The sequence below is a fragment of the Sceloporus occidentalis genome, unplaced genomic scaffold, assembly GCF_023333645.1.
Source record: "Sceloporus occidentalis isolate IW3139 unplaced genomic scaffold, rSceOcc1.0.p SCAF_6, whole genome shotgun sequence".
NCBI lineage: Eukaryota > Metazoa > Chordata > Lepidosauria > Squamata > Phrynosomatidae > Sceloporus > Sceloporus occidentalis.
This window is the reverse complement of record NW_028316986.1, coordinates 117,928,158-117,940,662: the sequence shown is the minus strand read 5'-3', so window position 1 is coordinate 117,940,662 and position 12,505 is coordinate 117,928,158. Positions and strand designations below refer to the sequence as shown.

The 12,505-nt window shown below is 47.1% G+C and overlaps 1 protein-coding gene across 1 annotated transcript in view; it reads left to right on the top strand.

The window, feature by feature from the left end:
* Positions 1-980: 980 nt before the first annotated feature.
* The window catches only part of LOC149311298 (ankyrin repeat domain-containing protein 6-like), a 105,239-nt gene continuing 93,714 nt past the window's right edge, over positions 981-12,505 (top strand). The window contains exon 1 of the mRNA XM_089530733.1: positions 981-1,032. The gene's annotated coding sequence lies outside the window, so the exon portion shown is untranslated. The remainder of the gene's footprint in view (positions 1,033-12,505) is intronic.

The following is a 12,505-nucleotide window of genomic DNA, read 5'->3' as shown; positions in this document are numbered from 1 at the left end:
TATTGTACTGTTTTAAAGTGAATGGTTTCTAAGTACTTACACACACACACACATATATTGTAAAGTGGGCCCTTGGTATCCTCAGGGGTTTGGTTCCAGGAATCCATGGATGCTCAAGATCCATTAAATACAATGAGGTAGTAAAGTGGGGCCCCTTACATAAAATGGCAAAAATCAAGGTTTGCTTTTTGGAATTGATATAGATTTTTTAAATATCTTCAAGTCGTGGATGCTTGAATCTGTGGATAAAGAATCTGTGGATAAGGAGGTCCAACTCTATTTTATTTATTTTTTTAAAAAATAGTGATCAATTTTAATATTGTAATGATTTAATTCTATTTTAATGGTCACTTCTGTATATTTTTAATTGTACTGTGCTTTTGTAAACTGCTTAGAGTCTGGGGTTCATTATTTAGGCGTTCTATATAGAGATGTAAATGCTATTGTGACTAAAGTGTAAGCTGCTTTGTGTTCCAATTTTGGGAAAAGAGGAGGAGATGGAGGAGGATGAGGAGGGTAATGATGATGATGATGATAATAACAGCCCTATTCAGGATGATGATGGTGATGATAGCAGCCCTATTTGGGAGGAGGAGGAGGAGGAGGATAATAATAGCAGCAGCAGCAGCCCTATTCAGAATGATGGTGATGATGATGATGATGATGATGATAGCCCTATTGAGGATGATGATGATAATATTAGCAGCCCTGTTCAGGATGTTGATGATAATGATGATGATGATACTAATAATAGCAGCCCTATTCAGGATGATGATGATGAAGATACAGCAGCCCTGTTTGGAAGCAGCAGCAGGGGCAGTATCCCTATTCGAGCTCTTGCCGCTAGATGTCGCTCCTCCGTGCGACGTCCCCTTCGCCCTCCCGCCCCCTGTGAGCCGCCCTCCCCAACGCTTCCGCTAGATGGCGCTGGCGTAGCGCAAGAGAGGCGCGCGTCTTCCTCCTCCTCCTCCTCCTCCCAAGTGGGAAACAAAGTTACCTGCAGAGCGAATAGGAAGAGCAAGATATTCCGTAGTAAGTTTGCCAGTCCTTTTCCTGAGGGTGGAGCAAGGCAGGAGGAGCAGAGGGGCTCTGCCTCTCCTCCAAGCCCACCCCCTGCCCTGGGAGAGCAGCGCCAAGGTAGGAGTTGCTGGGGGGCTTTGGGATAGGGGAGGAGGAGGAGGAGGAGGAGGTCCTCCAGGGGGACCAGGCGTCCTCCTTTTCCAGGGCATGCCCTCCAGCTCAGCCTCCTGTCCAGCAGCAATTCCAAAATGCCCTCCACTTGGAGCCTGAGAAGCATGAATGTGTGTGTATAGGTGTGTTTACTTTTTGTTTGGCCATGTCCTCCATTTTGGAGTGCCCTGTCCTCCTTTGAGGAGGCAGCCCAGTCTTCCTCCTGCAGGTCTTGGGGTGGTCAACAAGGGCCAGAGATCTTGGGCCCTTCTCCTTTGGGGGGTCCTAGGGGTCTGACCATGCCAACCATCGCCTCTTTTTCCTGCCCCTCTGAATTCGTCTCAGGACCTTTCTATGGTTTTTAGTGGGAGCCACACAGCCTAAGCCCCATCCTGCTTGGAAATGCCAAAGCTCAGGATTTGGGGTGTCTGTATATATATATATATATATATATACTGTATATATATATATCAAGATAGGCAAGGCATACTCTGGGCATGAACAGAGTGTTTCCTGCAATATAACAGGAGTAGCAGCAGTCAAATCTACTTTCGAGACACTGTTGAGGTGAGCATATCCAGGGGTAGCTGTGTTGGCAAAATATAACAAAACCCAGAATCCACAGAACAGTGCTGCCTTCATGCAGGGTGGCCAGAGGTCCTCCTTTTCCAGGACGTGCCCTCCATTCCAACCTTCTGTCCAGGAGGAATTCCAAAATGTCCTCCATTTGGGCATGACTTGAGGACCAAAATACACAGCAGAAATGATCCAGTTGGAGACCGCTTTGACTGCCCTGGCTCAGCGCAAGGGAATCCTGGGAATTGTAGTTTATTGTGGCACCAGAGCCCTCTGACAGAGAAAGTTAAATGTCTCAAAAACTATAGTTCCCAGAATTCCCTAGCACTGAGCTGGGGCAGTTAAAGTGGTCTCAAAGTGGATTATTTCTGCAGTGTGTTTCGGACCTAATAAGCATGAATTTACATCTAACGTAGTGTTTTTAGCTTTTGTTTTATAATGTCATACATTTTTCTTGTCCTGTCCTACATCTTGTCCTCCTTTGCAGTGATGACATCTGGTCACCCTGCCTTTTATGGGGCCAACCAAAATGAGCAAGGTACATGTTGCTCAGGTGAGTTTCGGTGAGATGAGGTTTGCAGGATCTGCTTGGGTTTTTTGCTTGGATCTCTCCTGGGATCATGTCCAAATCAGAGGGGAGGAGAGATCTTCTGAGGAACCCTGGGACAGGTTTTTTCTTTTTAATACTGTAGTACCAGAACTGGGTTTTGATGATCTCACAGGTAAAAATCTACTCCCCCTCCCTAATTTTAGCACCTGACTTTAGGGTGAGTGTTTTGTTGTTGTTGTTGGCCTCCAAGTCCTAGCTCACAGTCACAAACAGGAACATTATGGGAACCCTAAGGCAAACCTATTGTAAGGTTTTCCTGACAGGTTTCTTCAGAGTGGGTCTGCCATTGCCATCCTCTGAGGCTGAGAGAATGTGACTTGCCCAAGGTCACCCCATTGGGTCCCTTCTGGGAGAAAGGCAGCATACAAATGAAATAAATAATGTTTAATGCTCGAGTTGGGAATTGATCCCTGATCTGCAGAGTGGTAGTCCATTGCTCGAACCCTTATGCCACATATGCACCTTCAAGTCCCTTTATGGTAACCCCATGCAAGGGGTTTTCAAAAGCAAGGAATAGTCAGATGTGGTTTTTGACATTTTTGACATTTCAGCACCAAGTGAAAACATGGTTGTTTACAGTTGCCCTTGGATCCCAACTGGTGTTTCATAAGTGCTCACATGTACACGGGTCTAAATAGTTTTAAAGTACTTTAATCTGTTTAAATTTGTTTTCTTAAACAGTTTAATTTTTTTGGCTTCTTTAATGTCTTTTACCGTTTACATTGGTTTAAATTTACTGTAGTTTGTTGTTGTGTGCCTTCAAGTTGTTTCTGACTTACGGCGACCCTAAGGCAAACCTATCATGAGGTTTTCTTGGCATTGCCTTCCCCTGAGGCTGAGAATGTAAGTTGATTATGTTGTATTATTGTATGCCTCCCTGAGATGTTCAGACAGAAGGTGGGATATGAATATTTTAATATATAAATAGGTAGTTATAAAACCATTAACACATCCTGCACCTTTAAAAGTGTTGCTAATGGCACAAATATCCTGGCATTTAAAAAACAGTTCATAGAGTAAAAAACAAAAACAAAACTATTGGCAATGGATAATCTTCCATATTCTCTTCTAAAATCTATTATTTCCGAGATTAAGCACTGGAGGCTTTTTTTCCTTCTCTTGTCACCTACTGTTGGTTTACTTTCTACAGAAGGAGTCTTTTTCATGGTGCATGGATCCTCTAGGCAGCAGGAACTTCAGTGAGGTTATTTTGGTTGCCATGTGCTTCATATGTGATGAGGTTTTTCACTGTGTACAAATGCTCTAGGAAGCTACTTTTGCTCTGTGTTTCATGCATCTCAGTATCAATCTTCTTCTATATGGCATGTTATCAGGAAGTTGATAAATGGTATGAAGTGAACCACAAGCTATTAACCAACGAATCTCTGATGTTTATTTTCAATTTTTTTTTCATACAGCATGTGTTCCACTTATAAACTCAACTTAGAGGGCCTGAGCAGATGGGCCAGGATAGCCCAGGCTCACAAGGGTTAATACCTGGGTTGGCACAAGGATGAGTGAGTGTTCACACACCCATCCCTGCACTGACCTGCGACCTGCACAGGTGTGTGCTCCTTACCTTGCTCTACATCACTTCAACTGAGAAGCTCATCCCATTGCCACATCTCATGTGGAAACAGGGCACCCACATGGCCAGGCCCCTCATTTCCATATCAGACACGTTGATGTGGGGGGGAGCTCGTGAGGAAAAGTAACGGAGCATGGGCAGGTGCAAAAACTCCATACAAAATCAGGGGTATTTTACCCTGGGGTAAAGGCTATTTACCCCAGGGTCAAGCCAGATTCTCCAGATCCACATGTGGTCTTGCAGGAGTGGGCCTGATCCAACCCTGGCGGTTTTCATCTACATTGTCTAATCTAGACAGTGTGAGGCGAAGGGGAACCTGGGTCTTATGGCCTGTGCGGATAACCCCCTCAAAAGAACTTGAGATCATAAATGTACTTTATGTAAGGCCTTTGAGATGCCCTCGTCACATGCGAGGGCTGCCTGGTGGGCGGAGTGCCCACACTCCCGGCAGCCCTCGCACGTGACGAGGGCGCCGCAGCTGCAGCACGCCCACCAGACGCAGCGCGTACTGGTGATGTCACAGCCGTGCTGCCTCCAAACGAGGCGGCGCAGCTGCGATGTCACTGCGTTGTCGCTGGTGCTTTAGGGCACGGAAGTGCACCGCAAAAAAGGAGCCACTTCCCGGTGCTCCTTTTTTGCTCCACAGGAGTGCCGTGCAATTTGGTTGCTGCGGCACTTCTGCGGAGGAAAGAGAGGCACCGGGGACACGCTTCTTTCTGGTGGTTTGTACCCCGCCTAAGAGTAAGTAGGAATGCCTGCTGACTTGGTACTGTAGTGTTGCTTTATGTATTTTACCTGGAATAACACTGAACATTTCTAAGGTGGTGATGAAGAACTATTGTTTGGCATCCTTTGGACTAAAAAAGATTCAGTCCTTGGCATCTCCAGTGAGGCAGCACTTCATAGAGTTTAACTGTCTTTAAAGTACCAAGTCACAGCTGATCTCTAAAGCTAAGCAGTGTCAGGCCTGGTTAGTGTTTGGAAGGAAATCTGCCACAGAATACCCAATGTTGTAAGCTATATTTGAAAGAAGACAATGGCAAACCACTTTCATCCCTAAGAAAACCCTATGAAATTCATGAAATTCCCAGATATCAACAGGCAGCTTGAAGGCACATATTGCTACTACTGCTATTACTTAAATTTACTGTTGTTGTTGTGTGCCTTCAAGTTGTTTCTGACTTATGGCAACTCCAAGGTGAACCTGTGATGAGGATTTCTTGCTACAATTTGTTCAGAGAGGTTTGCCTTTGCTTTCGTCTAAGGCTGAGAGAATGTGACTCACCAAAGACCACCCAGTGTGTTCCCATGGCTGATCAGGGATTCGAACCCTGGTCTCCAGAGTCATAGTCCAACACTCAAACCACTACATCACACTGATTCTCTGGTACTGCCGGTTTACTTTGGACAGCCAGGTGTGGGCCTGAATACCTTTCTTTGAATCAGAATTTGGAACTTGCCATTGGGAGTACAGTGGACCCTTGTTATCTGCTGGGGTTTGGTTCCAAGATCCCCTGTGGATAACAAAATCCGTGGATGCTCAAATCCCATTAAATATAATGGCATAGCAAAATGGTGTCCCTGATATAAAATGGGAAATCAAGGTTTGATATTTGAAATTTATACTTTTTTTGAACATTTTCAAACCGTGGATACTTGAATCCATGTATAAAAAAATCCCTGTATAAGAAGGGCCGACTGTACATAACCTCATTTTAGTAAAGTTGTCTTGTGATTGAACCATAGAAGAACAACTCCAAAGCCCTTTAATGTCATCCAATTTTTATAATTAAATGCCTGGCCATCATCCAGTTTAGATTATTTTCATGTATCCATGAAGTAACTTTTAAAAAAGGTTCAGAATCTTCAAATGATAAAGAATGTGATTGTGTGATTTCTAACCAGAAATGTCTGGAAGGAATGCACAGCATGATAATTTTGTGTCAGCTCTTGTTGGCTTCCATTTCTCCAATTCAGAGTTCAGAAACTCAGATTTAGTGGCCTGGTTCCAGCAATTGTGTAAACTGTCTGCTTGGCCCTATTGTTCCTGGCTTTTTGATGAGCACCAAAAATATTTTTATTCTAGGTATTTCTGGTGAGATGATTTAGTTTGTCTTCTGATGTTCCTGCTCACTTGGTTTAATCCCCCCCTCCGACACAATACAATATTCTGAGGTTATTTTGATAAAACAGACATAATAAATTGTTGCCTATTTTGTTCCTCCCCCTAGTTTATGTCCCTCATACACCATAGAAATACTGGACTCTTGGAGTAACAGGGCATAATCAATAATTGCTGGGAGTAAGCAGTGGTAAGAGTCAAGTTACAAGAGATCAATATTAACCATAGAGAGAGACTGTTTGTCAGGAGAGGATGTTTTAGCAGAACTTTACTGTTTAATAGCTTATGCGGTTTTGGATGAATGCATTTCAATAGCCTGATTGCAAAGTATAACACCTTTAGAGTGTAACACATTAAACTACAAACTGATATGATCAGTTTCCATAACTGTATAAACAATGAAACTCCCCGTCTGTTTTAAAATTGGAAATAATAACAAAACATAACAATTAGCATTGCCTGAGGTAACATGCAAGAACACATTAAAAACATAAATTGATCTTGAGATTTGCTGATGTTTTCCCTCTTGCAGTCTGCTTGGATAGGTTTTATGTGAAAGATTATAACAACTGCGGAAGCAGCAAATGGAAGTGTTACGTTACATATTTATGTCTTCTAGAGAAATGCACCACTGGGGCTGATAACCAAGTGCTTTCAACATATTAACTGGATTTCTGCCCTAATGGGTGTTCACTAGATAAATTCAGTAGATAAATTCTTAACTTCCTACATTTTGATGTCCCTTGGATAATTTGAAAAGATCTTATTCACATGTCCAATGGTCTACATGTGATTTTAAGCTATAGTGTTGAAACTAAGTGGGCTGTTAAAATCGTACTGAAGTGAATGAGGCTTGAGCGTTCTAGCTGTGTTCAGGATTGCAAGCAAGGATAGCATTTAGTGACCAGTGCCACTGAGAAAAAAAAGTATAATTTCCTTAGTCATTTGTTAAGTGAGTCAGTCTTATATGAGAGATACTTCTTACAGAGATTTCAGTTATGCATTGATGATACAACAGTTTAATACTGTCTTAATATGGGAGCCAAGAGAAAAACTTCTCAGTTTTTTCCCAATAAAACAAAATTTCTCTGTTGTAAATATATGGTCATATATCATTAACATCGTATATTTTATATTAAAACAGAAAAAACATAATACAGAAATTAAATAGGCTAAATAATTGGAAGAAGAAGATAATAATAATAATAATAATAATAATAATAAAATTTTATTTCTATACCGCCCTTCTAGAAATCAGGGCAGTGTACAACAAGCAATCCATACAATCAAACATATTAAAATACATTAAAAACATTACAATAAAAACAAGCAAACTCATGCCAGGTCAACCAGCTGACGAAGGAGGGGAGAGAGAGTATACTGGGGGGTAGAATCAAGGGTTGGCCCGCTCGAAAAGATATGTCTTCAACCCCTTCTTAAATTGGGCCAGGGAGGTGGCCGAGCGGAGCTCGGCGGGCAGCGAGTTCCAGAGGTTGGGGGCCGAGACGGTAAAGGCTCTCCTGGTGGTAGTAACTAATCTGATCTCTGGAACTCTTAATAATTGCTGCCCAGTGTGCGGGGCGGATTGTACGGAGAGAGGCGGTCCTCCAAGTACCCTGGGCCCAAGCCATTTAGGGCTTTATAGGTAATAACCAACACCTTGTATTGCGCCCGGAAGCGAATAGGCAGCCAATGAAGTTCTTTAAGCACAGGTGTTATGTGACTGGCCCTGGAAGTACCGGTGACCAGACGTGCTGCCATATTCTGCACTAATTGCAGCTTCCGGGTATGGTACAAGGGTTGCCCCATGTAGAGCGCATTGCAGAAGTCCAATCAAGAGGTTACCAGAGCGTGTACTACAGTTTCAAGGTACCTCCGGTCCAGGTAGGGACGCAGCTGGCGTATCAGCCGAAGCTGATAACAGGTGCTCCTGACCGTTGCATCCACCTGAGAAGTAAGATGGAGCGACGAGTCAATAAGCACCCCCAGACTGCGTACTGAGTCCTTCACAGGAAGCGTGATCCCGTTCAGGACAGGTGGAACCACCGCCATCCCCGGGCCAGGAGAACCTATCGCGAGCACTTCCGTTTTCTCTGGATTCAGGCTGAGTCTGTTTTCCCTCATCCAGCCCATTACCGATTCCAGACAAGTCACGAGAGAAGAGACGCCATTCCTGGTCACTGCATCAGTCGGAGACATAGAGAAAATTATTTGGGTGTCATCAGCGTACTGATAACCCCGCGCCCCATGACTCCGGATGATCTCTCCCAGCGGTTTCATGTAAATGTTAAAAAGCATGGGAGACAGAATGGCTCCTTGAGGAACCCCAGATGTAAGGGCCCTCTTGTCGGAGCACACGTCCCCCAGCTGCACCATCTGGAACCTCCCGGAGAGGTAGGATTGGAACCACTGGAGCGCAGTGCCCCCGATTCCCACCTCTACCAGGCGCTCCAGAAGGATACCTTGGTCTATGGTATCGAAAGCCGCTGAGATGTCCAAGAGCACTAACAGCGACACGCTACCCCGTCTATGCTCAGACGGAGATCATTGACCAAGGCAACCATGGCAGTCTCAACCCCGTAACCCGCCTGAAAACCGGTTTGAAATGGGTCTAGATAATCCGTTTCATCCAAGATCGATTGAAGCTGGATTGCAACCGCCCTCTCGATCACCTTCCCCAAAAATGGTAGCAGCGAGATTGGCCGGTAATTGTTGTGCAACAGGGGGTCAAGGGAGGGCTTTTTTAACAAAGGTTTTACGATGGCCAATTTCAAACTAGCTGGAAATTGCCCTTCCCTCAAGGATGTATTAATAGTCCGGTATAACATTGCAGTTACTACCGGTCCCCCCTGAGCTGCTAACCACGAGGGACAGGGATCGAGAGAGCAGGTTGTCTTCCTAACACTTCTAAGGATCTTGTCCACATCCTCGGTACTAGCAGGCTCAAACTGATCCAGTACAATCGAGTCCACGGAAGCTCTGGATGCCTCTACTCTGGACTCTGATCTAATGCTGGTATCAAGACCATCACTTATCCGAGAGGTTTTATCCACGAAGAAGTTGTTAAATTGGTCACAGCAGGCCTTAGAAGGTTCAAGGATCTGGTTCGGGGCAGGAGGGAGCTGAGTTAGCTCCCTCACAACCCTGAACAACTCTGCTGGACGCAACTCCGCGGACGCGACACATGCAGCATAGAACGAATTCTTAGCTGCACGTATCGCCTCTCCGTAGTCCTCCAAAAGATGGTGTAGGAGAGCCTTGTCGGGTAAGCGCTGGTGTTTCCGCCAGACGTGCTTTAGCCGTCGCAGCACCTGCTTCCTTGCCCGGAGATCCTCCGTATACCAGGACTTCTTTTTGGAAGCAGGCCTGAGAGGACGCTTGGGAGCGATGCTGTGTATAGCCCTGGAGAGATCAATGTCCCAGATGTTGGTCAGGGTATCAACAGTATTGCCGTCATTTCCAACCATATACCCCTCTAGGGCTTCCTGGAACCTTTCGGGTTCCATCGGCCTTCGAGGGTGGACCATTCTGATAGGTCCGCCACCCCCGGGAGGGATCTGGGTAGATGCCCTGATTTTTGCCTCCACCAGGAAATGATCCGTCCATGACAGAGCGGAAATATTAGTAATTTCCGCCCACGGAATTTCCATGTCCGTACAAAAGACCAAATCGAGTGTACAGTCCGTCCTCGCCTTACGCGGGGGATCCGTTCTGGATCCCTCCGCGTAAGGCGAATTCCGCCTATACTCGAGCCCCATTGGAAACAATGGGGCTTGTGTGCGGTGGCGCGGGCGCGCGCGGGGCGCAACGGGCGCGTGCGCCCATTCAATTGAATGGGACGCGCCGCCCCTTCTGCCCTGCGCGCGCCCCGCAGCTTGAGCGCGTACGCTCAAGTCCGCGTATGTCAAGACAGCGTATGGCAAGGTTCCACTGTATTGCCCGCAGAATGCGTCAGACCCGAGACCAATTGATACAGGCCCATGGCTGTCATGGTATCCATGAATTCCCGAGCCACACCGGATGGAACATAGTTGGCCGCAAAGGGGATGTTGAAATCTCCTAGGACCATAAGCCTGGGGGACTCCAGCATCAGCTCTGAGACCAACTGTGTCAGCTCGTTAAGGGAGTCTGTTAGCGCACGGGGTGGCCGATAGACCAACAGAATCCCTAGACTGTCTTTGGCCCTCAGGGTCAGGTAAATACACTCGATATAGGAAGTTTGACGAACATGGTTCCTGGTTAAAGACAAGGTGTTCTTATGCACCAAGGCAACACCCCCCCCCCGCCCACCTAATCTGGTCTGGTCCTTCACTGAGTACCCAGCAGGTAGGGCCTGAGCCCACACAGCTTCCCCTTCAGGCCCAAGCCAGATCTCAGTAATGCAAGCCAGGTCACAGTTGTTATCCTCAAGCAGGTCGTAAATAATGTGGGACTTGTTCTTAATAGACCTGGCATTGCACAGGAGCAGAGACAGGGTTTGTGGTACGATTGGAATGACCCTCAGGTCCCTTTGGTTAGGAGAGGGACAGGAAGGAGAGATAGCTATTAAGCATCGATCTCGCCTTCCCCTGTAACGCTGGTCCACACTCCTACCGCCATACCTCCCCCTGCCCCACACTACCTCAATAGGAGCTCCGCTCGTGCAAGGAGGATTACCCTCTGCCTCCCCAGCCAAAACATTCCCCACAGCCATATCCTCCCCCTCCCCCTGCAGTGCAGCAGTGAGGACAGAGAAAAGACACCACAGTCATTCTCTGTCTAGATGCCGGCACGGGTGCGTCTCCCTTGCCCTCGTGCAGTCGCTGATGGGCGCAACTGCGCAGCAAGGACACGCTGGGATGGAGAAAGGTCCGGAAACAGTCCGTGGGCGGCTCCTGGTCCGGTGCGCAGTTGGGCACCTCTAACAACCCAGGAGACCGCCCGGCAGCAACAAACACAGATCCAAGCAGAAGTCCGGGAGGCAAGGGGGCGTGACGGAGGAGGAGACCAGGCAGCCCGGCTTTATGTGCGCCACTCTCATCGTCGCACCCTCTCTCCGCCTTTCCCCCCAGGTGTTCCAAGTTTCGCTCACCGGCCGCTGCAAGGACACGCTGGGATGGAGAAAAGTCCGGAAACAGTCCGTGGGCGGCTCCTGGGCCGGTGCGCAGTTGCGCACCTCTAACAACCCAGGAGACCGCCCGGCAGCAACAAACACAGCTCCAAGCAGAAGTCCGGGAGGCAAGGGGGCTATGAGGGGAAGGCTGCTCTCACCAGCCCCCCCCTCTCCCCAAGACGCCAGGCAACAGCAAAAGAGAGTCCTCCTCCGCAGGTGGAATGTCCCTCCCCCGAAGACTTAGGGAGGAAAGGCTCTGGCGTCCTCAAGGGCCAGCAAGCTGGTTATGAGCTGGTTATGAGGGGAAGGCTGCTCTCACCAGCCCCTCCTCTCCTTAAGACGCCAGACAGCAGCAAGAGAGAGTCCTCCTCCGCAGGTGGAATATCCCTCCCCAGAAGACAGGGAGGAAAGGCTCTGGCGTCCTCCAGGGCCAGCAAGCTGGTTATGAGGAGAAGGCCGCTCTCACCAGCCCCTCCTCTCCTTAAGACGCCAGGCAACAGCAAGAGAGAGTCCTCCTCTGCAGGTGGAATATCCCTCCCCAGAAGACTTAGGGAGGAAAGGCTCTGGCATCCTCCAGGGCCAGCAAGCTGGTCATGAGCTGGTTATGAGGGGAAGGCTGCTCTCACCAGCCCCTCCTCTCCTTAAGACGCCAGGCAGCAGCAAGAGAGAGTCCTCCTCCGCAGGTGGAATGTCCCTCCCCCGAAGACTTAGGAAGGAAAGATGATGAAAAAACGCCATTCTCTCTGCAAAACAAGATTAAGAGCAGATTGTGGCACAGACCATGAACTGCTAATATCAAAACTTAGAGTAAAGCTACAGAAAAGCACTAAACCAACTTTTGTGCTGAAGCAGAACCTGTATCCTCATTGAATTTAAAAATAATATAAAGATAATGTTAAAAAAATGCACTATTTTAAGCCTAATTGACTGGGAGCCAAAAGAACTCTGGACTAAAGCCAGGGAACTGGCTACATCTAGACTGCAGAAATAATCCGGTTTGACACTTTAACTGCCATGGCTCATTGCTATGGAATCCAAAGATTTGTAGCTTATATGGCACTGGCACTCTGACAGAGAAGGCTAAATGTCTCATAAATCTACAATTCCCAGAATTCCTAGCATAGAACCATGGCAGTTGTGTCAAACTGGATTTCTTCTGCAGTGTGGATGCAGCTGTTATCAGGGCGGGACACTGTCTGCAACCAAAGAGAGAGCGAGCGACAGAGAGAAGCCTCATTGCATGTCTACAGCAGAACGTTGGCTGTCTTGGAGTCCAGTCATTAGAACCTTCACCGAGATCAAAATTTGGATTGCACTGTTGATTGGGTTGTTGTTGTGTGCCTTCCT